The sequence below is a fragment of the Pseudophryne corroboree genome, chromosome 2 (genome assembly GCF_028390025.1).
Source record: "Pseudophryne corroboree isolate aPseCor3 chromosome 2, aPseCor3.hap2, whole genome shotgun sequence".
NCBI classification, from domain to species: domain Eukaryota; kingdom Metazoa; phylum Chordata; class Amphibia; order Anura; family Myobatrachidae; genus Pseudophryne; species Pseudophryne corroboree.
Window position 1 is genome coordinate 764,958,588 of NC_086445.1, and position 23,579 is coordinate 764,982,166.

Below are 23,579 nucleotides of genomic sequence, written 5' to 3' on the forward strand. Positions count from 1 at the left end.
AGAAGGGCTGTTTAGGGAGGCTAAATGTAAGTGGACACATCTGTATGCCACACAGCAGTGAGTGTTACAAGGACATGTCCTGCGCAGTGCAGAGAGCAGGTGGTATGTACCTTGGTTGCAATGCACCTGCTGCACCAATTGTAGTTCCACCACTGTGTTTAGAGGTGTTTTTTGCAGAGAACCTATTCATGCACAGAACAGATTCTGTGTTGTCACAAGCTGGGCCCTCTATGCCGCTGCCTTATTGACAGGTTGTGTCAGTTTGGTGCCAGGCGGCATGTCTGAAAATGGGCCACTACCTACTTCATCCAACGCAGATTTACTGGCCTTGGCTATGGACGTGAGACGTTGAGAGATGTTCTCACGAGTGATCCGATGCTGCGTCCTCTGTGTCTGTTACCACAGGACTCATCCGGCATTAGCATATTTGCACACAGCAGCTGCGTCCACCTCTGAATCTTGCTGAGGGGTATAGCTACTAAAGTGTGGGTTCATAGACGTGGCGATGTTGCAGATAGCAAACAGTTTCTAACTGTTCTCTTCTTTAAGGTGCTAAATAAATAAGTAGAAGCTGATTGGTTGCTATTGGTAACCTTGACTTCTATAAACCTGCACTTAAGTAAATATTACTCCTATAGGGGGTAATTCTGAGTTGATTGCAGCAGCAAGTTTGTTAGCAGTTATGCAAAACCATGGTGGTCATTCCGAGTTGTTTGCTCATTGCTGATTTTCGCTATGCTGCGATTTGTTGCTAAATGTGCATGGTACGCAGGGCGCATGCGCTTAGTTATTTAAAAACTTAGCAGTTTTGCTGTCTGTGCGGCGCTTTTCAGTCGCACTGCTGATCGGTGAATGATTGACAGGAAAGGGGCGTTTCTGGGAGGTAACTGAGCGTTTTCCGGGAGTGTGCTAAAAAACGCAGGCGTGCCAGGTAAAAACGCAGGAGTGTCTGGAGAAACGGGGGAGTGACTGGCCGAACGCAGGGCGTGTTTGTGACATCAAACCAGGAACTAAACGGACCAAGCTGATCGCAATCTGTGAGTAGGTCTGGAGCTACTCAGAAACTGCAAGAAAATATTTAGTAGCAATTCTGCTAATCTTTCGTTCGCTATTCTGCTATGCTAAGATACACTCCCAGAGGCCGGCGGCCTAGCGTGTGCAATGCTGCTAAGAGCAGCTAGCGAGCAAACAGCTCGGAATGACCACCGATGTGTACTGCAGGTGTGGCAGATATAACATATGCAGAGAGAGTTACATTTGGGTGGGTTATATTGTTTCTGTGCAGGGTAAATACTGGCTGCTTTATTTTTACACTGCAATTTAGATTTCAGTTTGAACACACCACACCCAAATCTAACTCTCTCTGCACATGTTATATCTGTTCCCCCTCCCCCCTGCAGTGCACATGGGTTTGCCCAACTGCTAACAAATTTGCTGCTGCAATCAACTCAGAATTAGGCCCTAGTCCATATTTGTTCAGATGCTTTTTGTTTGAATACTTGCTTATGTTAGTAGACTAAAATGGTCAAGTGACAGATGAGCACAAATCTTTACCATGTTAATTGTTGTTCTTTATCTTAGAACTCTGGAGAATTTGTAAACTCAACATTCAATACTTTGACTGGTAAGAAATCAAACTAATTCATAGATGGATGGCTTGGCTATGTACAAGGTGTTCTGTTTGTGCTGGTGTATATTGGGCCTGTTTCAGAGATGTACGCAAACCCGATGGTTTGTGTACGACTTCAATGGGGAGAGATCTGTGTGGATGCGACACTGTGCATGTGCAGATTTCTTTCTGCAAGATCGCATGCAGTGACCTCATGTCACAGCATGACTGACATGCTGTGGCTGAGCGAGGCGGTGACTGGCAACGTTGGAGAATACAGGGGCATGTTTTCTAGGCAATCGGAAGCCAGTGACTGCGTCCTTGAATATAGCTTCAGTGGCTTCACATGTGTGAATAACCCAGCCATCCAGAGTAACTCGAGGGTTACTCACATGACCGACGGTCACTCAGATAATCAGATTCTGCATCCCGTAGAAACACAACATATTTCTCATACGTCCTAGAGGATGCTGGGGACGCTTCAAGAACCATGGGGTATAGACGGGATCCACAGGAGACATGGGCACTTTAAGACTTTTAAGGGGTATGACCTGGCTCCTCCCTCTATGCCCCTCCTCCAGACTCCAGTTTTAGAATTGCACCCAAGAAATTATCCCAAGAAAATTGGGTGTCCTGCTTCTAAGCAAACGATCTCTTGCTGGATCACGTTCACTATCCAGCATGCGTATTCTACGGCAGGCTTGCCGTGTCCTAGGTCTGTTAAGGCCCACTCTACTCGTAAGGTGGGTTCTTCCTGGGCGGCTGCCCGGGCTGTCTCGGCTTTACAGCTTTGCCGAGCGGCTACTTGGTCTGTGTCGAACACGTTTGCAAAGTTCTACGAGTTCGATACTTTGGCCTCTGAGGACCTAAAGTTTGGTCAATCAGTTCTGCAGGAGCCTCCCCGCTCTCCCTCCCGTTCTGGGAGCTTTGGTACATCCCCATGGTACTAATGTGGACCCCAGCATCCTCTAGGACGTAAGAGAAAATAGGATTTTAATTACCTACCGGTAAGTCCTTTTCTCGTAGTCCGTAGAGGATGCTGGGCGCCCGCCTAGCGCTTTGTGATCCTGCAGTGGTTATTTAGTTCAGTACTGCTTAGTCTAGGTTAAGTACCGTTTTGTTACTTGGTAAGTAATCTTGTTCAGCCGTTGCTGATGTTTCAAGCTAGTTAGCTTGGTTTGCCTTGTGTGTGAATCTCTCCACTATATGTGTAAAATCCTTCTCGAAGATGTCCGTCTCCTCGGGCACAGTTTCTAGCCTGAGTCTGGTAGGAGGGGCATAGAGGGAGGAGTCAGCCCACACTCTCAAACTCTCTTAAAGTGCCAATGGCTCCTGGTGGACCAGTCTATACCCCCATGGTACTAATGTGGACCCCAGCATCCTCTACGGACTTCGAGAAAAGGATTTACCGGTAGCTGCCGCCATCACCCACTACTTGTCTGCAATCATTAACCCATGCTGCAATCACCACTACACTGTGAAACTTACCAGTTACCCACTTCCAGTCATCACACTTTAAACTGCAGTATAAGTAACTGATCCTGCTGTCATAGGTTACAGGTATTCTTCTACTGTCTCATGACCTAAACTCTATTTAAAGATTAATAAAATAATATAATGCACAGCTTTAATTACCCTAAGTTTCAAATTGTAACCTAGCTAGTTTGTAAAATCTGCATTTGCCATTTATTAGTCGGAGAGTAGTAAAATATGAGTTGAAGGTTTGGTGTATTGATTCCACAGTCCTGTTACTACAACATAAACTACATAAGAGGAAAAAAAACTCTGCTTTCTCTAACGTCCTAGTGGATGCTGGGGACTCCGTAAGGACCATGGGGATAGACTGGCTCCGCAGGAGACATGGGCACTTTAAGAAAGTCTTTAGACCTGGGTGTGCACTGGCTCCTCCCTCTATGCCCCTCCTCCAGACCTCAGTTTGATACTGTGCCCAGAGGAGCTGGGTGCTTTTCAGTGAGCTCTCCTGAGTTTGCTGATAGAAAGTATTTTGTTAGGTTTTTTATTTTCAGGGAGCTCTGCTGGCAACAGACTCCCTGCATCGTGGGACTGAGGGGAGAGAAGCAGCCCTACTCTCTGAAGCTAGGTCCTGCTTCTTAGGCTACTGGTCACCATTGGCTCCAGAGGGATCGGTACGCAGGATCTCACCCTCGCCGTCCGTCCCAGAGCCGCGCCGCCGTCGTCCCCCTCGCAGAGCCGGAAGACAAGCTGAGTGAGTATGAGAAGAAAAGAAGACTTCAAAGGCTGCAGAAGACTTCATGATCTTCACTGAGGTAACGCACAGCACTGCAGCTGTGCGCCATTGCTCCCATACACCTCACATACTCCGGTCACTATAAGGGTGCAGGGCGTAGGGGGGGGCACCCTGGGCAGCAATATAAACCTCTTATTTGGCAAAAGGAGCATATATACAGCTGGACACTGTATATATGCAGGAGCCCCCGCCAATTTTACACTTTAGCAGGACAGAAGCCCGCCGTCGAGGGGCTTCTCCCTCAGCACTCACCAGCGCCATATTTTTCTCCACAGCACCGCTGAGAGGAAGCTCCCCGGACTCTCCCCTGCTTATACCACGGTAGAAGAGAGGGTTTTAAAGAAGAGGGGGGGGGGGGCACATAATTCTGCGCAGATAATAACCGCGCTACTGGGTAAACATTTAAATTGCTGTGTTTTTTCCTGGGTCATATAGTGCTGGGGTGTGTGCTGGCATACTCTCTCTCTGTCTCTTCAAAGGGCCTTGTGGGGGAATTGTCTTCAGATGAGCATTCCCTGAGTGTGTGGTGTGTCGGTACGTGTGTGTCGACATGTCTGAGGTAAAAGGCTCTCCTAAGGAGGAGATGGAGCAAATGTGTGTGAGAGTGGTGACTCCGTCGACAACGCCGACACCTGATTGGATATGTGAAATTAAGTGCTAAGGTAAATTTATTGCACAAAAGATTAGAGAACAGACAGTGAATCTACACATGTCTGTCCCTGTGTTGCAGAGACCTTCAGAGTCTCAAAACGCTCACTATCCAAAATAATAGACACTGATATCGACACAGAGTCTGACTCCAGTGTCGACTATGATAATGCAAAGTACAGCCAAAACTGGCAGCAAAGTATTCAATATATGATTATTGTAATAAAAGATGTTTTGCATATCACTGATGACTCATCTGTCCCTGACACGATGGTACACATGTTTAAGGGGAAGAAAGCTGAGGTAAATTTCCCTCCTCTCATGAAGAAAAAGAGCGGGAATCTCCAGACAAGAGACTGCAGATTCCCACAAAGAATTCTCGGAGTATCCTTTCCCTACTAGGGCCAGGATACGATGGGAATCTTCCCCTAGGGTGGACAAAGCTTTGTCACGTTTACCCAAAAGATAGCGCTGACTTAACAGCTATCCTCAGGGATCCTGCAGATAGCATGCAGTAAAAGTACTTTGAAGTCCATTTACACACATTCTGGTACACTACTCAGACCGGCGATTGTGTCGGCATGGGTTTATAGCGCTGTAGCAGCGTGGACAGATACCTTATCAGCGGAGAATGAAACCCTAGATAAGGATACCATGTTATTGACCCTAGTGTATGTGTGTGTGTGTGTGTGTGTGTGTGTGTGTGTGTGTGTGTGTGTGTGTGTGTGTGTGTGTCTATATATATATATGACAAGAATTACTCTCCCACTGCGCTATTTCAAATAAAACACAAATTAATTAATTATATGGCTGCCTGTATCCTCTAAGTTCCCTGTTAGGAGGAACTAAATGTGTGAAAATATGAAATGAAATAGAGGAGATGGCGCCAAGGGAGTTATATCAACGCCCTACCTAAAAACGGACCCTCACAGTACTCTCCGGATAAATTACGTCAGATAACAAATACTAACATAAAAATTTATTAAAACAACATATAAACCCGACACAAATGTTCATAAGTATACAGAGTTGATACATTTACATTTCTCGCACAATTTGAACAATCAGTTTGTAGTGATGAGGAAAAAGCGTAGATATATCACTACGATTTCCTCCTTCTCCTTATTGTAGATTCGGAGGTAACATCAGATAATAGATAGATAAATAACCCAACGCGTTTCGTCTTGTTCCAAGACTTCATCAGGGGTAAAATCTACAATTGTAGAATAATAAGTCAACAAATACATAGCAATAAGCATCTTACACTCACATATAACATGACATATTGGTATCAAAAGAACATGACATAGCAACCTGAGGAGGAAAACAGAATAAATAACATGAAGAAAGAGGAAAAAAGAGAACCAAAAAGCACAGGTTATGAAAAACATACCTCTTCATTTCAGAACATATTGTCAGCACATAAAAGGTCATTCAAAGATGTATGAACAACGTTTCAATATTTCAATGGGACTTGATTGATACAGCGAGGACCATACCTAATTAAAAAAACGTTTAATAACCTTTATTAATTAAAGGACACTTTTTGTTCAATTAGGCAGAGATTGGGATTAATCCAAGGGAACGGCACATACCTCATATATCATCAGCTTGAGTCTGACATTCAGATATTCGAATATGGGGAAGATTCATATGTGTATAGAATCTAACTGGTTCGCAAGCATAAGGAACCTAATAAATTGATTAATTGGGTATTAATTATAAGAACACCTACGAGTTCATAAATAGACCCCTATCTTATTTTGACACCCATAATTATAAAAATTCTGGTATCATTAATGTCTGATCACTAATGAACAGATCTCATGACTAACCCGTGTGGTTTCTATATATGATACAGAACAAAGCCACAGAATTGGCTATAACAAACACCAATGTTACCACTATACAATGATCCTCTACTAAATGATCTGATTATAACCAGCCATTTATTCATATTTGGAAAACCCAGGACTAATTGTATTAACCATCAGTATAGTGAACCCACATGATGTTTATTAGGGAAACCCATCCTTTATGGACGGTATCACTGATCTATGATCGAATAATTCAAAGAAATTACTCAAAGTGCTACCCACAGGGGGTGTAGTTCATTAGTGCCAATCATTAAAGAAATCTCTATAATATAGCACATACCTCGTCGGTCAGCAGCTTGAACCTGACACTCAGACTCAGGAGTGAAGGCAATTCAAATGGGTATAATGTCTAACCAATTTAGAACACGTGGTAGACCTGGTAAATTAATTGGGTTGATATCAATTAGACCATCTATTAAAGTACCAGTATGGTACAAAGAGTTCCCACCCCATGGAGAAACAAATACTCCTTTCACTTAGTAAGGGGAAGATCTATTAACTATAAAAATTATATAAGTGAGTGTATAACTCATACAACTTAGTTTCATATTCATGAATAAATCTGTCATATTTATATAGTGAATATATATAATTAGTGCATATCATATACTCTTTAAAAAAATTACATTTATAAATGATTAGTGGTTAACCAGTCAATAAAATACATATAGTTGGTACAAAGTGTATACTAATAAATGGGACCACTTTCAAAGTTGATAATATACTATTGTAAAATCAAAAACAAAACCTTACCCTCCAGTGGTGCAGTGCTGACAGCCAAGTCTCTGTATAATGAGGCATTGGACCTGATAACCACCCTTTATAAAGGGAAAAGTGATTACATCACTTCCCTTGCAATGTGATTGGTGCTCTATATATATGTGCTCCATTTACTATATCAGAATGGAGATAACTTAACCAAAAGTGCATAGATTTATAATTTTCAAATAATCAAACTAAGTGTATTAACGGTATTATTATGAGAATAACTCCTTAGGAGGAAATACCTAATTGATTAATATTACCCATAATGCTTTTCACTGTCTCTCTGGTTACTATTTAGGGAAACCAAACCTGGCTAAATGCCAGGAATGATGTTGGACACACCCCATCTCATTTAACTCAGTTTCATGTTTCAGTTTCATATATTTTTTTTATTATTATTATTTATTTTTATTATTAGTATTTATTTTTATTTATTTTTTGTTTTTTTATTTTTATTTCCATTTTTATTTTAATTTTACTTTTATTTATTTATTTATTTATTATAGCTCCAGCGTCATGCAATACGATCAAGGGGAATTACCCACAGGGGATCAGTCTAATATGTAGGACATGAAACTGAGTTAAATGAGATGGGGTGTGTCCAACATCATTCCTGGCATTTAGCCAGGTTTGGTTTCCCTAAATAGTAACCAGAGAGACAGTGAAAAGCATTATGGGTAATATTAATCAATTAGGTATTTCCTCCTAAGGAGTTATTCTCATAATAATACCGTTAATACACTTAGTTTGATTATTTGAAAATTATAAATCTATGCACTTTTGGTTAAGTTATCTCCATTCTGATATAGTAAATGGAGCACATATATATAGAGCACCAATCACATTGCAAGGGAAGTGATGTAATCACTTTTCCCTTTATAAAGGGTGGTTATCAGGTCCAATGCCTCATTATACAGAGACTTGGCTGTCAGCACTGCACCACTGGAGGGTAAGGTTTTGTTTTTGATTTTACAATAGTATTTCTCTATCGTCCTAGTGGATGCTGGGGTTCCTGAAAGGACCATGGGGAATAGCGGCTCCGCAGGAGACAGGGCACAAAAAGTAAAGCTTTTTCCGATCAGGTGGTGTGCACTGGCTCCTCCCCCTATGACCCTCCTCCAGACTCCAGTTAGATTTTTGTGCCCGGCCGAGAAGGGTGCAATCTAGGTGGCTCTCCTAAAGAGCTGCTTAGAGAAAGTTTAGCTAGGTTTTTTATTTTACAGTGATTCCTGCTGGCAACAGGATCACTGCAGCGAGGGACTGAGGGGAGAAGGAGTCAACTCACCTGCGTGCAGGATGGATTGGTTTCTTGGCTACTGGACATCAAGCTCCAGAGGGACGATCACAGGTACAGCCTGGATGGTCACCGGAGCCACGCCGCCGGCCCCCTTGCAGATGCTGAAATCAGAAGAGGTCCAGAATCGGCGGCTGAAGACTCCTGCAGTCTTCTAAAGGTAGCGCACAGCACTGCAGCTGTGCGCCATTTTCCTCTCAGCACACTTCACACGGCAGTCACAGGGTGCAGGGCGCTGGGAGGGGGGCGCCCTGGGAGGCAAATGAGTACCTATAAAGGCTAAAAATACCTCACATATAGCCCTAGAGGCTATATGGAGATATTTAACCCCTGCCTAATTTTTCTAAATAGCGGGAGACGAGCCCGCCGGAAAAGGGGCGGGGCCTATCTCCTCAGCACACGGCGCCATTTCCTCTCACAGCTCCGCTGGTCAGGACGGCTCCCAAGTCTCTCCCCTGCACTGCACTACAGAAACAGGGTAAAACAGAGAGGGGGGGGCACATTTATGGCGATATTTTGATATAACAAAGCAGCTATAAGGGAGCACTTATTATAAGGCTATCCCTGATATATATATATATAGCGCTTTTGGTGTGTGCTGGCAAACTCTCCCTCTGTCTCCCCAAAGGGCTAGTGGGTCCTGTCTTCGTTAGGAGCATTCCCTGTGTGTCTGCTGTGTGTCGGTACGTGTGTGTCGACATGTATGAGGACGATATTGGTGTGGAGGCGGAGCAATTGCCAAATATGAGGATGTCACCCCCTAGGGAGTCGACACCAGAATGGATGCCTTTATTTATGGAACTACGGGATAGTGTCAACACGCTAAAGCAGTCGTTTGACGACATGAGACGGCCGGACAATCAATTAGTGCCTGTCCAGGCGACTCAAACACCGTCAGGGGCTGTGAAACGCCCTTTGCCTCAGTCGGTCGACACAGACCCAGACACAGGCGATGACTCCAGTGGTGACGGTGACGAATCAACCGTATTTTCCAGTAGGGCCACACGTTATATGATTTTGGCAATGAAGGAGGCGTTACATTTAGCTGATACTACAGGTACCACTAAACAGGGTATTATGTGGGGTATGAAAAAACTACCTATAGTTTTTCCTGAATCAGAAGAACTAAATGACGTGTGTAATGAAGCGTGGGTTGCCCCTGATAAAAAGCTGATAATTTCAAAGAAATTATTGGCATTATACCCTTTCCCGCCAGAGGTTAGGGAGCGCTGAGAAACACCTCCTAGGGTGGACAAGGCGCTAACACGCTTATCTAAACAAGTGGCGTTACCCTCTCCTGAGACGGCCGCACTTAAAGATCCATCAGATAGGAGGATGGAAAATATCCAAAAAAGTATATACACTCATGCAGGTGTTATACTACGACCAGCTGTAGCGACTGCCTGGATGGGCAGTGCGGGGGTAGTTTGGTCAGAATCCCTGATTGAAAATATTGATACCCTGGACAGGGACAATATTTTACTGTCGTTAGAACAAATAAAGGATGCATTTCTTTATATGCGTGATGCACAGAGGGATATATGCACACTGGCATCACGGGTAAGTGCTATGTCCATTTCGGCCAGAAGAGCTTTATGGACGCGACAGTGGACAGGCGATGCGGATTCAAAACGGCATATGGAAGTTTTGCCGTATAAAGGGGAGGAGTTATTTGGAGTCGGTCTATCAGATTTGGTGGCCACGGCTACAGCCGGGAAATCCACCTTTCTACCTCAAGTCACTCCCCAACAGAAAAAGGCACCGACTTTTCAACCGCAGCCCTTTCGTTCCTTTAAAAATAAGAGAGCAAAGGGCTATTCATATCTGCCACGAGGCAAAGGTCGAGGGAAGAGACAGCAACACGCAGCTCCTTCCCAGGATCAGAAGCCCTCCCCGGCTTCTACAAAAGCCTCAGCATGACGCTGGGGCTTCTCAAGCGGACTCGGGGACGGTGGGGGGTCGTCTCAAAAATTACAGCGCGCAGTGGGCTCACTCGCAAGTAGATCCCTGGATCCTGCAGATAATATCTCAGGGATACAGGTTGGAATTAGAGACAGATCCACCTCGCCGTTTCCTGAAGTCTGCTTTACCAACGTCCCCCTCCGAAAGGGAGACGGTTTTGGAAGCCATTCACAAGCTGTACTCTCAGCAGGTGATAGTCAAGGTACCTCTTCTGCAACAAGGGAAGGGGTATTATTCCACTCTTTTTGTGGTACCGAAGCCGGATGGCTCGGTAAGGCCTATTCTAAATCTGAAGTCCTTGAACCTGTACATAAAGAAGTTCAAGTTCAAAATGGAGTCACTCAGAGCAGTGATAGCGAACCTGGAAGAGGGGGACTTTATGGTATCCTTGGACATCAAGGATGCGTATCTCCACGTTCCAATTTACCCCTCACACCAGGGGTACCTCAGGTTCGTTGTACAAAACTGTCACTATCAGTTTCAGACGCTGCCGTTCGGATTGTCCACGGCACCTCGGATCTTTACAAAGGTAATGGCCGAGATGATGATTCTTCTTCGAAGAAAAGGCGTATTAATTATCCCATACTTGGACGATCTCCTAATAAGGGCGAGGTCCAGAGAACAGCTAGAGATGGGATTAGCACTGTCTCAAGAAGTGCTAAAACAGCACGGGTGGATTCTGAATATTCCAAAATCCCAGTTAATGCCGACAACTCGTCTGCTGTTCCTAGGGATGATTCTGGACACGGTTCAGAAAAAGGTTTTTCTCCCGGAGGAAAAAGCCAAGGAGTTATCCGAGCTTGTCAGGAACCTCCTAAAACCAGGAAAGGTGTCTGTACATCAATGCACAAGAGTCCTGGGAAAAATGGTGGCTTCTTACGAAGCAATTCCATTCGGCAGATTCCACGCAAGAATTTTCCAAAGGGATCTGTTGAACAAATGGTCAGGGTCGCATCTTCAGATGCACCTGCGGATAACCCTGTCTCCAAGGACAAGGGTGTCTCTTCTGTGGTGGTTGCAGAGTGCTCATCTATTGGAGGGCCGCAGATTCGGCATACAGGATTGGATCCTGGTGACCACGGACGCCAGCCTGAGAGGCTGGGGAGCAGTCACACAAGGAAGAAACTTCCAGGGAGTATGGACGAGCCTGGAAACGTCTCTTCACATAAACATTCTGGAACTAAGAGCAATATACAATGCTCTAAGCCAGGCAGAACCTCTGCTTCAGGGAAAACCGGTGTTGATCCAGTCGGACAACATCACGGCAGTCGCCCATGTGAACAGACAGGGCGGCACAAGAAGCAGGAGTGCAATGGCAGAAGCTGCAAGGATTCTTCGCTGGGCAGAGAATCATGTGATAGCACTGTCAGCAGTGTTCATCCCGGGAGTGGACAACTGGGAAGCAGACTTCCTCAGCAGACACGATCTTCACCCGGGAGAGTGGGGACTTCATCCAGAAGTCTTCCACATGCTGGTAACCCGTTGGGAAAGACCAATGGTGGACATGATGGCGTCTCGCCTCAACAAAAAACTGGACAGGTATTGCGCCAGGTCAAGAGATCCGCAGGCAATAGCTGTGGACGCGCTGGTAACGCCTTGGGTGTACCAGTCGGTGTATGTGTTTCCTCCTCTGCCTCTCATACCAAAAGTATTGAGAATTATACGGCAAAGAGGCGTAAGAACGATACTAGTGGTTCCGGATTGGCCAAGAAGGACTTGGTACCCGGAACTTCAAGAGATGATCACGGAAGATCCGTGGCCTCTACCTCTAAGGAGGGACTTGCTTCAGCAGGGTCCCTGTCTGTTTCAAGACTTACCGCGGCTGCGTTTGACGGCATGGCGGTTGAACGCCGGATCCTAAAGGAAAAAGGCATGCCGGAAGAAGTCATTCCTACTTTGATTAAAGCAAGGAAGGAAGTAACCGTGCAACATTATCACCGAATTTGGCGAAAATATGTTGCGTGGTGCGAAGATCGGAGTGCTCCGACGGAGGAATTTCAACTGGGTCGATTCCTACATTTCCTGCAATCAGGATTGTCAATGGGTCTCAAATTGGGATCTATTAAGGTTCAAATTTCGGCCCTGTCGATTTTCTTTCAAAAAGAATTGGCTTCAGTCCCTGAAGTTCAGACCTTTGTTAAGGGAGTGCTGCATATACAGCCTCCTGTGGTGCCTCCAGTGGCACCGTGGGATCTCAATGTGGTTTTGGATTTCCTAAAATCTCATTGGTTTGAACCACTAAAAAAGGTGGATTTGAAATATCTCACATGGAAAGTGACCATGCTTCTAGCCCTGGCTTCTGCCAGGAGAGTGTCAGAATTGGCAGCTTTATCTTACAAAAGCCCATATCTGATTTTCCATTCGGACAGGGCAGAACTGCGGACTCGTCCGCATTTTCTCCCTAAGGTGGTGTCAGCATTTCATCTGAACCAGCCTATTGTAGTGCCTGCGGCTACAAGTGACTTGGAGGACTCCAAGTTACTGGACGTTGTCAGAGCATTAAAAATATATATTGCAAGGACAGCTGGAGTCAGAAAATCTGACTCGTTGTTTATATTGTATGCACCCAACAAGATGGGTGCTCCGGCGTCTAAGCAGACGATTGCTCGTTGGATCTGTAGCACAATCCAACTTGCACATTCTGTGGCAGGCCTGCCACAGCCTAAATCTGTAAAGGCCCACTCCACAAGGAAGGTGGGCTCATCTTGGGCGGCTGCCCGAGGGGTCTCGGCATTACAACTTTGCCGAGCAGCTACGTGGTCAGGGGAGAACACGTTTGTAAAATTTTACAAATTTGATACTCTGGCTAAGGAGGACCTGGAGTTCTCTCATTCGGTGCTGCAGAGTCATCCGCACTCTCCCGCCCGTTTGGGAGCTTTGGTATAATCCCCATGGTCCTTTCAGGAACCCCAGCATCCACTAGGACGATAGAGAAAATAAGATTTTACTTACCGATAAATCTATTTCTCGGAGTCCGTAGTGGATGCTGGGCGCCCATCCCAAGTGCGGATTATCTGCATAAATTGTACATAGTTATTGTTAACTAATTCGGGTTATTGTTGAAGGAAGCCATCTTTCAGAGGCTCCGCTGTTATCATACTGTTAACTGGGTTCAGATCACAAGTTATACGGTGTGATTGGTGTGGCTGGTATGAGTCTTACCCGGGATTCAAAATCCTCCCTTATTGTGTACGCTCGTCCGGGCACAGTACCTAACTGGAGTCTGGAGGAGGGTCATAGGGGGAGGAGCCAGTGCACACCACCTGATCGGAAAAAGCTTTACTTTTTGTGCCCTGTCTCCTGCGGAGCCGCTATTCCCCATGGTCCTTTCAGGAACCCCAGCATCCACTACGGACTCCGAGAAATAGATTTATCGGTAAGTAAAATCTTATTATTATCAACTTTGAAAGTGGTCCCATTTATTAGTATACACTTTGTACCAACTATATGTATTTTATTGACTGGTTAACCACTAATCATTTATAAATGTAATTTTTTTAAAGAGTATATGATATGCACTAATTATATATATTCACTATATAAATATGACAGATTTATTCATGAATATGAAACTAAGTTGTATGAGTTATACACTCACTTATATAATTTTTATAGTTAATAGATCTTCCCCTTACTAAGTGAAAGGAGTATTTGTTTCTCCATGGGGTGGGAACTCTTTGTACCATACTGGTACTTTAATAGATGGTCTAATTGATATCAACCCAATTAATTTACCAGGTCTACCACGTGTTCTAAATTGGTTAGACATTATACCCATTTGAATTGCCTTCACTCCTGAGTCTCTGAGTGTCAGGTTCAAGCTGCTGACCGACGAGGTATGTGCTATATTATAGAGATTTCTTTAATGATTGGCACTAATGAACTACACCCCCTGTGGGTAGCACTTTGAGTAATTTCTTTGAATTATTCGATCATAGATCAGTGATACCGTCCATAAAGGATGGGTTTCCCTAATAAACATATCATGTGGGTTCACTATACTGATGGTTAATACAATTAGTCCTGGGTTTTCCAAATATGAATAAATGGCTGGTTATAATCAGATCATTTAGTAGAGGATCATTGTATAGTGGTAACATTGGTGTTTGTTATAGCCAATTCTGTGGCTTTGTTCTGTATCATATATAGAAACCACACGGGTTAGTCATGAGATCTGTTCATTAGTGATCAGACATTAATGATACCAGAATTTTTATAATTATGGGTGTCAAAATAAGATAGGGGTCTATTTATGAACTCGTAGGTGTTCTTATAATTAATACCCAATTAATCAATTTATTAGGTTCCTTATGCTTGCGAACCAGTTAGATTCTATACACATATGAATCTTCCCCATATTCGAATATCTGAATGTCAGACTCAAGCTGATGATATATGAGGTATGTGCCGTTCCCTTGGATTAATCCCAATCTCTGCCTAATTGAACAAAAAGTGTCCTTTAATTAATAAAGGTTATTAAACGTTTTTTTAATTAGGTATGGTCCTCGCTGTATCAATCAAGTCCCATTGAAATATTGAAACGTTGTTCATACATCTTTGAATGACCTTTTATGTGCTGACAATATGTTCTGAAATGAAGAGGTATGTTTTTCATAACCTGTGCTTTTTGGTTCTCTTTTTTCCTCTTTCTTCATGTTATTTATTCTGTTTTCCTCCTCATGTTGCTATGTCATGTTCTTTTGATACCAATATGTCATGTTATATGTGAGTGTAAGATGCTTATTGCTATGTATTTGTTGACTTATTATTCTACAATTGTAGATTTTACCCCTGATGAAGTCTTGGAACAAGACGAAACGCGTTGGGTTATTTATCTATCTATTATCTGATGTTACCTCCGAATCTACAATAAGGAGAAGGAGGAAATCGTAGTGATATATCTACGCTTTTTCCTCATCACTACAAACTGATTGTTCAAATTGTGCGAGAAATGTAAATGTATCAACTCTGTATACTTATGAACATTTGTGTCGGGTTTATATGTTGTTTTAATAAATTTTTATGTTAGTATTTGTTATCTGACGTAATTTATCCGGAGAGTACTGTGAGGGTCCGTTTTTAGGTAGGGCGTTGATATAACTCCCTTGGCGCCATCTCCTCTATTTCATTATATATATATATATATATATATATATATATATATATATATATATATATATATATATAGCGAAATGTAAGCGGCACTCACCAGACTGCATAGCTTGAATAGAAATGTCCTTTATTAGGGTCCTACGTTTCGGGGACAATCCCCCGTCGTCAGGGACAGCTTGAATACAACAGTGCACAATACAAACCTATAAATACCTACACCAATTAACAGAAACTGGCAGCAGGTGTACTCACCCAGCCGGCGCCGGCCACCCGATTCACGGAGCCCGCGTCTGAACTCAGTGTCGCGAGATCCGTGACATTAGCGCACCGCTTCCACCGGCGAGAGAGTCCCGGTCGCCTAGTAACCTCCCGAGTTTCACAAAACCCAAATACATACACATATACCACATTATTTCTCTATCGTCCTAGTGGATGCTGGGGTTCCTGAAAGGACCATGGGGATGCTGGGGTTCCTGAAAGGACCATGGGGAATAGCGGCTCCGCAGGAGACAGGGCACAAAAAGTAAAGCTTTTCCGATCAGGTGGTGTGCACTGGCTCCTCCCCCTATGACCCTCCTCCAGACTCCAGTTAGATTTTTGTGCCCGGCCGAGAAGGGTGCAATCTAGGTGGCTCTCCTAAAGAGCTGCTTAGAGAAAGTTTAGCTAGGTTTTTTATGTTACAGTGATTCCTGCTGGCAACAGGATCACTGCAGCGAGGGACTGAGGGGAGAAGGAGTCAACTCACCTGCGTGCAGGATGGATTGGCTTCTTGGCTACTGGACATCAAGCTCCAGAGGGACGATCACAGGTACAGCCTGGATGGTCACCGGAGCCGCGCCGCCGGCCCCCTTGCAGATGCTGAAGACAGAAGAGGTCCAGAATCGGCGGCTGAAGACTCCTGCAGTCTTCTAAAGGTAGCGCACAGCACTGCAGCTGTGCGCCATTTTCCTCTCAGCACACTTCACACGGCAGTCACTGAGGGTGCAGGGCGCTGGGAGGGGGGCGCCCTGGGAGGCAAAATGAGTACCTATAAAGGCTAAAAATACCTCACATATAGCCCTAGAGGCTATATGGAGATATTTAACCCCTGCCTGATTTCTCAAAATAGCGGGAGACGAGCCCGCCGGAAAAGGGGCGGGGCCTATCTCCTCAGCACACGGCGCCATTTCCTCTCACAGCTCCGCTGGTCAGGACGGCTCCCAGGTCTCTCCCCTGCACTGCACTACAGAAACAGGGTAAAACAGAGAGGGGGGGCAAATTTATGGCGATATTTTTATATAACAAAGCAGCTATAGGGGAGCACTTATTATAAGGCTATCCCTGATATATATATAGCGCTTTTGGTGTGTGCTGGCAAACTCTCCCTCTGTCTCCCCAAAGGGCTAGTGGGTCCTGTCTTCATTAGGAGCATTCCCTGTGTGTCTGCTGTGTGTCGGTACGTGTGTGTCGACATGTATGAGGACGATATTGGTGTGGAGGCGGAGCAATTGCCAAATATGGGGATGTCACCTCCTAGGGGGTCGACACCAGAATGGATGCCTTTATTTATGGAACTACGGGATAGTGTCAACACGCTAAAGCAGTCGTTTGACGACATGAGACGGCCGGACAATCAATTAGTGCCTGTCCAGGCGACTCAAACACCGTCAGGGGCTGTGAAACGCCCTTTGCCTCAGTCGGTCGACACAGACCCAGACACAGGCGATGACTCCAGTGGTGACGGTGACGAATCAACCGTATTTTCCAGTAGGGCCACACGTTATATGATTTTGGCAATGAAGGAGGCGTTACATTTAGCTGATACTACAGGTACCACTAAACAGGGTATTATGTGGGGTATGAAAAAACTACCTATAGTTTTTCCTGAATCAGAAGAACTAAATGACGTGTGTAATGAAGCGTGGGTTGCCCCTGATAAAAAGCTGATAATTTCAAAGAAATTATTGGCATTATACCCTTTCCCGCCAGAGGTTAGGGAGCGCTGGGAAACACCTCCTAGGGTGGACAAGGCGCTAACACGCTTATCTAAACAAGTGGCGTTACCCTCTCCTGAGACGGCCGCACTTAAAGATCCATCAGATAGGAGGATGGAAAATATCCAAAAAAGTATATACACACATGCAGGTGTTATACTACGACCAGCTGTAGCAACTGCCTGGATGGGCAGTGCGGGGGTAGTTTGGTCAGAATCCCTGATTGAAAATATTGATACCCTGGACAGGGACAATATTTTACTGTCGTTAGAACAAATAAAGGATGCATTTCTTTATATGCGTGATGCACAGAGGGATATATGCACACTGGCATCACGGGTAAGTGCTATGTCCATTTCGGCCAGAAGAGCTTTATGGACGCGACAGTGGACAGGCGATGCGGATTCAAAACGGCATATGGAAGTTTTGCCGTATAAGGGGGAGGAGTTATTTGGAGTCGGTCTATCAGATTTGGTGGCCACGGCTACAGCCGGGAAATCCACCTTTCTACCTCAAGTCACTCCCCAACAGAAAAAGGCACCGACTTTTCAACCGCAGCCCTTTCGTTCCTTTAAAAATAAGAGAGCAAAGGGCTATTCATATTTGCCACGAGGCAAAGGTCGAGGGAAGAGACAGCAACACGCAGCTCCTTCCCAGGATCAGAAGCCCTCCCCGGCTTCTACAAAAGCCTCAGCATGACGCTGGGGCTTCTCAAGCGGACTCGGGGACGGTGGGCGGTCGTCTCAAAAATTACAGCGCGCAGTGGGCTCACTCGCAAGTAGATCCCTGGATCCTGCAGATAATATCTCAGGGATACAGGTTGGAATTAGAGACAGATCCACCTCGCCGTTTCCTGAGGTCTGCTTTACCAACGTCCCCCTCCGAAAGGGAGACGGTGTTGGAAGCCATTCACAAGCTGTACTCTCAGCAGGTGATAGTCAAGGTACCTCTTCTGCAACAAGGGAAGGGGTATTATTCCACTCTTTTTGTGGTACCGAAGCCGGATGGCTCGGTAAGGCCTATTCTAAATCTGAAGTCCTTGAACCTGTACATAAAGAAGTTCAAGTTCAAAATGGAGTCACTCAGAGCAGTGATAGCGAACCTGGAAGAGGGGGACTTTATGGTATCCTTGGACATCAAGGATGCGTATCTCCACGTTCCAATTTACCCCTCACACCAGGGGTACCTCAGGTTCGTTGTACAAAACTGTCACTATCAGTTTCAGACGCTGCCGTTCGGATTGTCCACGGCACCTCGGATCTTTACAAAGGTAATGGCCGAGATGATGATTCTTCTTCGAAGAAAAGGCGTATTAATTATCCCATACTTGGACGATCTCCTAATAAGGGCGAGGTCCAGAGAACAGCTAGAGATGGGATTAGCACTGTCTCAAGAAGTGCTAAAACAGCACGGGTGGATTCTGAATATTCCAAAATCCCAGTTAATGCCGACAACTCGTCTGCTGTTCCTAGGGATGATTCTGGACACGGTTCAGAAAAAGGTTTTTCTCCCGGAGGAAAAAGCCAAGGAGTTATCCGAGCTTGTCAGGAACCTCCTAAAACCAGGAAAGGTGTCTGTACATCAATGCACAAGAGTCCTGGGAAAAATGGTGGCTTCTTACGAAGCGATTCCATTCGGCAGATTCCACGCAAGAATTTTCCAAAGGGATCTGTTGGACAAATGGTCAGGGTCGCATCTTCAGATGCACCTACGGATAACCCTGTCTCCAAGGACAAGGGTGTCTCTTCTGTGGTGGTTGCAGTGTGCTCATCTATTGGAGGGCCGCAGATTCGGCATACAGGATTGGATCCTGGTGACCACGGACGCCAGCCTGAGAGGCTGGGGAGCAGTCACACAAGGAAGAAACTTCCAGGGAGTATGGACGAGCCTGGAAACGTCTCTTCACATAAACATTCTGGAACTAAGAGCAATATACAATGCTCTAAACCAGGCAGAACCTCTGCTTCAGGGAAAACCGGTATTGATCCAGTCGGACAACATCACGGCAGTCGCCCATGTGAACAGACAGGGCGGCACAAGAAGCAGGAGGGCAATGGCAGAAGCTGCAAGGATTCTTCGCTGGGCAGAGAATCATGTGATAGCACTGTCAGCAGTGTTCATCCCGGGAGTGGACAACTGGGAAGCAGACTTCCTCAGCAGACACGATCTTCACCCGGGAGAGTGGGGACTTCATCCAGAAGTCTTCCACATGCTGGTAACCCGTTGGGAAAGACCAATGGTGGACATGATGGCGTCTCGCCTCAACAAAAAACTGGACAGGTATTGCGCCAGGTCAAGAGATCCGCAGGCAATAGCTGTGGACGCGCTGGTAACGCCTTGGGTGTACCAGTCGGTGTATGTGTTTCCTCCTCTGCCTCTCATACCAAAAGTATTGAGAATTATACGGCAAAGAGGCGTAAGAACGATACTAGTGGTTCCGGATTGGCCAAGGAGGACTTGGTACCCGGAACTTCAAGAGATGATCACGGAAGATCCGTGGCCTCTACCTCTAAGGAGGGACTTGCTTCAGCAGGGTCCCTGTCTGTTTCAAGACTTACCGCGGCTGCGTTTGACGGCATGGCGGTTGAACGCCGGATCCTAAAGGAAAGAGGCATGCCGGAAGAAGTCATTCCTACTTTGATTAAAGCAAGGAAGGAAGTAACCGTGCAACATTATCACCGAATTTGGCGAAAATATGTTGCGTGGTGCGAAGATCGGAGTGCTCCGACGGAGGAATTTCAACTGGGTCGATTCCTACATTTCCTGCAATCAGGATTGTCAATGGGTCTCAAATTGGGATCTATTAAGGTTCAAATTTCGGCCCTGTCGATTTTCTTTCAAAAAGAATTGGCTTCAGTCCCTGAAGTCCAGACCTTTGTTAAGGGAGTGCTGCATATACAGCCTCCTGTGGTGCCTCCAGTGGCACCGTGGGATCTAAATGTGGTTTTGGACTTCCTAAAATCTCATTGGTTTGAACCACTAAAAAAGGTGGATTTGAAATATCTCACATGGAAAGTGACCATGCTTCTAGCCCTGGCTTCTGCCAGGAGAGTGTCAGAATTGGCAGCTTTATCTTACAAAAGCCCATATCTGATTTTCCATTCGGACAGGGCAGAACTGCGGACTCGTCCGCATTTTCTCCCTAAGGTGGTGTCAGCATTTCATCTGAACCAGCCTATTGTAGTGCCTGCGGCTACAAGTGACTTGGAGGACTCCAAGTTACTGGACGTTGTCAGAGCATTAAAAATATATATTGCAAGGACAGCTGGAGTCAGAAAATCTGACTCGTTGTTTATATTGTATGCACCCAACAAGATGGGTGCTCCTGCGTCTAAACAGACGATTGCTCGTTGGATCTGTAGCACAATCCAACTTGCACATTCTGTGGCAGGCTTGCCACAGCCTAAATCTGTAAAGGCCCACTCCACAAGGAAGGTGGGCTCATCTTGGGCGGCTGCCCGAGGGGTCTCGGCATTACAACTTTGCCGAGCAGCTACGTGGTCAGGGGAGAACACGTTTGTAAAATTTTACAAATTTGATACTCTGGCTAAGGAGGACCTGGAGTTCTCTCATTCGGTGCTGCAGAGTCATCCGCACTCTCCCGCCCGTTTGGGAGCTTTGGTATAATCCCCATGGTCCTTTCAGGAACCCCAGCATCCACTAGGACGATAGAGAAAATAAGATTTTACTTACCGATAAATCTATTTCTCGGAGTCCGTAGTGGATGCTGGGCGCCCATCCCAAGTGCGGATTATCTGCATAAGTTGTACATAGTTATTGTTAACTAATTCGGGTTATTGTTGAAGGAAGCCATCTTTCAGAGGCTCCGCTGTTATCATACTGTTAACTGGGTTTAGATCACAAGTTGTACGGTGTGATTGGTGTGGCTGGTATGAGTCTTACCCGGGATTCAAAATCCTCCCTTATTGTGTACGCTCGTCCGGGCACAGTACCTAACTGGAGTCTGGAGGAGGGTCATAGGGGGAGGAGCCAGTGCACACCACCTGATCGGAAAAGCTTTACTTTTTGTGCCCTGTCTCCTGCGGAGCCGCTATTCCCCATGGTCCTTTCAGGAACCCCAGCATCCCCATGGTCCTTTCAGGAACCCCAGCATCCACTACGGACTCCGAGAAATAGATTTATCGGTAAGTAAAATCTTATTTTCAATCTTCGTTGCACATATTACAGGTAGCATTATTACTACTAATATATTATGCTATGTAAACGTAATTGCTAGATCATAACATTGTAATACGCTATATCTCTACCATATCGGAAACTGAACATATCTGATAATTCTAAAGCTGTTACAATTGTTTCATTATAAGATAGGCTACCCAGGAATACTACACTGTTGCTTGCCATGGTTAACTCATAGGAAACATTGTAGTCCCAATGATTCATTTAGACCTTTTGGTGATATTGTGTCTAGGGTATGTATCCACCAACATTCTTTTTGTAGGAGCAACATAGCCCGATTACCCCCTCGTATTTTAAACGGGATATGGTCTATAATAGCACGAATGCTAGCGACACTGTGTCTTGCCTGTATACAATGTCTAGCTACAGGTTGTTTGCTTTTTCCTGTTTCTAATGCCTGTCTGATTGCAGTTCTGTGTTGGGCCATGCGTTCTTTAAATTGTCGCTGTGTCTTACCTATATATGCCAACCCGCAAGGGCAGGTTAGCATATACACGACAAACATGGTACTGCAAGTTAAGGCATATCTGATGGAGAATCTTTTACCTGTGTGGGGATGTCCAAAGGTACTTCCCGCTATGAGTGCCCTGCATGTTACACAACCCAGGCATTTATAGCAGCCATTCCTTCTGGTTAGAAAGTGTTCTGGCTGTTTCTTGCCCATATCTGTAATGTCTAGCTTGACAAGCCGGTCTTTAAGATTTCTACCTCTTGTGAAGCTAGGCATTAATTTTGATTGTTCCTATAATGGTAAGTCTTTATCCGTACTGACCATTGGCCACCATTTCTTTGCTTTATTAGTCAGAGCTGACCTTTTGGCTGTAAATTGTGTCACCCATGGAATGGTACTGGTGTTTACCCTTGACAGATTGTGTTTCTCTACATACCGCAGGGTATCTACTCGTGGGGTGTTTAATACCCTATTTTTAGTTTGTTCCAATAATTTTTTGTTATATCCACGATCAATAAATTTTATTTACCATATTACTCAATGTGGGGACTAATGCTGACGGTTCTAATGTGATTCTTCTTGCTCTTAATAGCTGTGAATGTGGCAGGCTATTTCTTAATGATAGCGGATGAAAGCTGTCATTCCTCAGGATAGTGTTCCTGTCTGTTTGCTTCACATATAAAGATGTACTGATTTTCATATCTTTTATCACTATATTAACATCCAAGAAGTGAATGGTATTATCACTAATCTCATACGTCAGTTTTGCAGTACTGTCAGTTCTATTATGATCATCCAATAACTCCTGCAATGAGGATTGTGACCCTAACCACACAATAAGCAAGTCATCTATAAATCGCACATATAGACATATTTCAGGGTTCCTGATGTTACCCCTCCAAAACAGCTTTTGCTCAATAGCGTGCATGAAGGCGTTGGCGTACGATGGGGCCACAGAGGACCCCATCGCACACCCCACCCTCTGGAGGTAAAATCTCCCATCATGTAGAAAGTAGTTTTGTGTAAGTACTAGCCACAAAAGTTTCAGAAAAAATTCTATAGGTGGACCCATATATAATGGATTATCCACAATCAACTGTCTGACTGCCTCCACACCTGCATCATGACGGATGCAGGTGTAGAGGCTAGTCACATCCGCACTACATAATGTTACAGTGCCTGATGTTGTATCACCATCTGTTGAATGATCTTGGTGATTTGATCACTTTTGGGTCTATTATCTTCCAGGGACCGGTGAGGCATGTGATTAATAGTGTGAATATTGTTCTTTTCAGATAAGAAATTGTCTTTCATTGCTGCATGTGAACTGTTAATTCGATGTACCACCTGTCCTGAGGAAGGTCTGCTATTGGACCGAAACGTCGACATTAAAATCTGGTGGACAAGACATGTCTTTGG

At 44.9% G+C, this 23,579-nt stretch overlaps 1 protein-coding gene and 1 long non-coding RNA gene across 6 annotated transcripts in view; one reads left to right on the forward strand and one right to left on the reverse strand.

Moving 5' to 3' along the window:
• The window catches only part of LOC135047580 (mitochondrial glutamate carrier 1-like), a 178,051-nt gene that overhangs the window by 83,833 nt on the left and 70,639 nt on the right, over nt 1-23,579 (forward strand). For 2 of the 5 annotated variants that reach the window (XM_063955462.1, XM_063955461.1), the window contains exon 3: nt 1,582-1,624. The gene's annotated coding sequence lies outside the window, so the exon portion shown is untranslated. Of the gene's footprint in view, nt 1-1,581; nt 1,625-13,988; nt 15,027-23,579 lie in introns of those variants that run through there. The other 3 variants (XM_063955464.1, XM_063955463.1, XM_063955465.1) reach the window with 3 other exon arrangements.
• Nucleotides 5,491-7,300, reverse strand: LOC135051198 (uncharacterized). The gene is made up of 5 exons (XR_010242110.1): nt 7,157-7,300; nt 6,684-6,779; nt 6,122-6,218; nt 5,920-6,025; nt 5,491-5,739 (listed from the first exon to the last, which is right to left on the reverse strand). It is a non-coding gene; the product is annotated as an uncharacterized LOC135051198 (long non-coding RNA).